The sequence below is a fragment of the Grammomys surdaster genome, unplaced genomic scaffold (genome assembly GCF_004785775.1).
Source record: "Grammomys surdaster isolate TR1022 unplaced genomic scaffold, NIH_TR_1.0 144512, whole genome shotgun sequence".
Lineage (NCBI taxonomy): Eukaryota > Metazoa > Chordata > Mammalia > Rodentia > Muridae > Grammomys > Grammomys surdaster.
In genome coordinates, this window is record NW_021622749.1 from 1 (window position 1) to 3951 (window position 3951).

General features: G+C 46.1%; 1 pseudogene; it reads left to right on the top strand.

Moving 5' to 3' along the window:
- Positions 1-725: 725 nt before the first annotated feature.
- Positions 726-2294, top strand: LOC114615780 (annotated as a pseudogene).
- Positions 2295-3951: the final 1657 nt, after the last annotated feature.

Genomic DNA, 3951 nt, shown 5'->3' on the forward strand with positions numbered 1-3951 from the left:
TCCTTGCCTGGAGTGCATGAAGGTCTGGGTTCATTCCCTAGGACCCTCAAAACCACAAATGATGCCTGTAATCCCAGCACATCAGAAACTTAGGATCATTCTTCAGTATGTAGTAAGTTTGATACACATTAAATACTTGCCCCAAAATAGATGACTAGGTCTAAAAGACTCAAAAGAAACAAGAGATTCTTTGAACAAAATAAATAAGCAAGTTTTAAACAACAACGCCCCCCCACCCCCAAAGGAAAGCCAACAAAAATAGAGAAGGGCATTACACTAAACATTGAAGCAAAACCTTTGTTAACTAAGTCTTCTCATGATAGGTGAGTCTCGATTATTTTATTTATTTTATTTATTTTATTTCATTATATTTCATTTCATTTATTTATTTTATTTTCTAGTGCTGGCAGTTCTAGGCAAGAGCTCTGACACTGAGCCACATTCCCAAACTCGATTACTTTGTTTGAATATTTTGCTTCCATCACCACATCTACCTAGTCATTTCCTGTTCTCACTCAGTACTGGAACTACTTTTAACAGATTCTTTCAAAAGCCAAATTGATTAAGCAACTCACTGGGTTGGAATGATATTATCGTGGCCTCTGGGGTTTTATGCTATAGGCCTCACATTATAAGTAGAGGACCTAGAACTTCCGGTGGCGGGTTCCTTGCTGGCTGCTGAGCGAGTTCCACAGTAATTTCATTCCCCTTCACAGCATCTGAGGATGCCACAGCTTGGATCCCGGGGCCGCCTGTGGCTGCAGAGCCCCACTGGTGGGCCACCCCCTATATTCCTGCCATCGGATGGCCAAGCCCTGGTCCTCGGTCGGGGACCCCTGACCCAAGTGACAGACCGGAAGTGCTCCCGAAACCAAGTGGAGCTGATTGCAGACCCTGAAACCTGGACAGTGGCAGTGAAACAGCTGGGTGTTAACCCATCAACCGTAGGGGTCCAGGAGTTGAAGCCAGGGCTGTCTGGCTCTTTAAGCTTGGGGGATGTCCTTTATCTGGTTAATGGCCTATATCCCCTGACCCAGCGTTGGGAAGAGATCAGCACACCAGGATCCCAGCCAGATACTCCACCAGGCACTCCTGTAGATCCGGAGGAAGGGGAGGATACTGAACCTCAGAAAAAGCGAGTTTGGAAGTCCTCCCCTGGCTGGGAGAGCGTAAAGAAGTTACTGGTGTTCACAGCATCTGGAGTGAAGCCCCGGGGCAAGGTGGCTGCCTTTGACCTAGATGGGACCCTCATCACCAACCGCTCCGGAAAGGTCTTTCCCACTAGCCCTAGTGACTGGAGGATCCTGTACCCAGAGATTTCAAAGAAGCTCCAGGAGCTGGATGCTGAGGGCTACAAGCTGGTAATCTTCAGCAACCAAATGGGCATTGGGAGAGGCAATCTGCCAGCAGAGGTTTTCAAGGCCAAGGTGGAAGCTGTATTGGAGAAGCTAGGGGGTCTCATTTCAGGTGCTGGTCGCAACACATGCAGGTCTAAACCGAAAGCCAGTGAGCGACAAGTGGGACAATTTGCAGGAGCAGGCCAACGAGGGCATCCCCATCACTGTCGGGGACAGTGTCTTCGTGGGAGATGCCGCAGGGCGTCCAGCCAACTGGGCCTCAGGGAAGAAGAGAAAGGATTTCTCCTGTGCAGACCGCCTGTTCGCCCTTAACGTTGGCCTGCCCTTTGCCACTCCAGAAGAGTTTTTCCTTAAGTGGCCAGCAGCACGCTTTGAGTTTCCAGCTTTCGACCCGAGGACCATCTCCAGTGCTGGGCCTCTCTACCTCCCAGAGTCCAGCTTCCTCCTGAGCCCCAACCCAGAGGTGGTGGTTGCAGTAGGATTCCCTGGGGCCGGCAAGTCCACTTTCATCCAGGAGCACCTGGTGTCGGCTGGATATGTCCATGTAAACAGAGACACGCTGGGCTCATGGCAGCGCTGTGTGAGCTCATGCCAGGCAGCACTGAGGCAGGGGAAGCAAGTTGTGATTGATAACACCAACTCAGATGTCCCAAGTCGGGCCAGGTACATCTAGTGTGCCAAAGATGCAGGTGTGCCCTGCCGCTGCTTCAACTTCTGTGCTACAACAGAGCAGGCACGCCACACAAACAGGTTCCATGAGATGACCGACCCTTCCCATGCACCGGTGTAAGACATGGTCATGTTTAGCTACAGGAAGCAATTTGAGCGCCCACACTGGCTGAAGGCTTCCAGGAGATCCTCCAGATTCCATTCTGGTTACTGGAGCATCTGGACCCTGCACTGCAGCGAATGTGCTTCCAGTTTTCAGAGGGCTGAGTCCTCAATAAACACTGCTGCCACTCCGCTCACAGAAAAAAAAAAATAAGCAGAGGACCTTTGAGTTACCTTCTAGAAGAGTCCAGTCAATATCCTGGTTTTCCGGTTTAGTTAGTGATGGATATTTATTAAAGAGGTTAGCTATAAAGGCCAAGATCAGTTTGGGATTTCCACTGACAACATCAGCTGGGGCAACAAACTGCCTGCAACCTAATTTATCTGCTTGTTGAAGCATAGTTTCAGCTCTCTTTAAATCATCTGTTTCCTGTTGAAGTAAAAGAAGATATATTTTGAAGGTCATCCACATACATACATTTCACGTACAATCCAGTCATAGGTTGGGTAAAGGATACATAGTACTTTCTTTCAACTAACACCTGGTACTTATAAAACTGGTTTTTAATGCAAAAACCTGAGGCATGGAATATGTAGTACCTGTAAATTCCCCGAGAGGGCGCCAGAGTACATCTAAGGACTGAAGAAAGCATTTCATTGAGATTACCTCTCAATGGCAAAACAGAGAGGGGAAAAAAGCCATTACCCAAGTTTTCATCCACATTCCTTTGAAGACTTAACTTTAAATATGGATACAATTTTTTAATTTTTAAAAAAATTTCTCTCAACCGCACATTCCTGAACAGAAGAGGGCATTTGGAACTCCAGGATTTGGAGTTACAGGTTGAGTTTGGAAACAGCACTTTGCTCTCTGCTAGAGAAGCAAGCACTTTTAACAGCTGAGCCATCTCTACAGACCCTTACTTTTTTTTTTCTTAGAGAACATATCTGAAACAACTTGCAGGCACAGGCTTGGAGTTAAAAGGGATGTTTGCACTGGGTGGTGGTGTCACATGCCTTTAATCCCAGCACACAGGAGGCAGAGGCAGGTGGAGGCAGGCAGAGCTCTATGAGTTTAAGGCCAACTTGGTCTACAAATTGAGTTTCAGGACAGCCAGGGCTATGCAGAGAAACCCCGTCTGAACAAATGAAAAGGGGGAAGGGCATTTGATAAAGTCTAAGACAGCTATATGAAGGAGAAAAGAGGTTTTGGGAGCAGACTGAAAGAGATGGATAATATTTTGTAGGAATTTAAATGTTAAGCAGACAGCCCAAATTCTAAAACCAGTAGGGGAATCCTGGATGGATTCTGGGGGAAAACTCAAAGCAATATATTAGAAAAACATCAAACAGGGAGGATTTGCTGGTGGGATGGTTCATCTTGACCATCATCGTGGCTTGATTTCCAGTGAACTTGAAGACAGACATCTGAGCATGTCTCTAAGTATATTTTGAGAGAGGACAAGTTATCCCAGGTAGTTCCCTAAATGCATGGACTGGCCCTTTACCCCTACCACGGAGAATAAGCCAGGGGAAATGCTTACTTCCCCATACTCTCTTTGAATATTTATGTCATTCATAAAATCCAGTACCATCAAAATTATGGAACTCACAAGTTCTCGAAATAAATCAGGATACTTTCTCTCCGGTGAGTTACATGTATCATATCCTCTAAAAAATTTTTAAAAGTGTTAACACCACTACATGATGTTACATAGAAATTTTGATAGAATTTATGCAAAATTGATTGGGTGTGGCAGCACATATCTTTAGATCCAATACAGAGAAAGCAGAGGCAGGTGGATGTCTATGAGTCTAACAC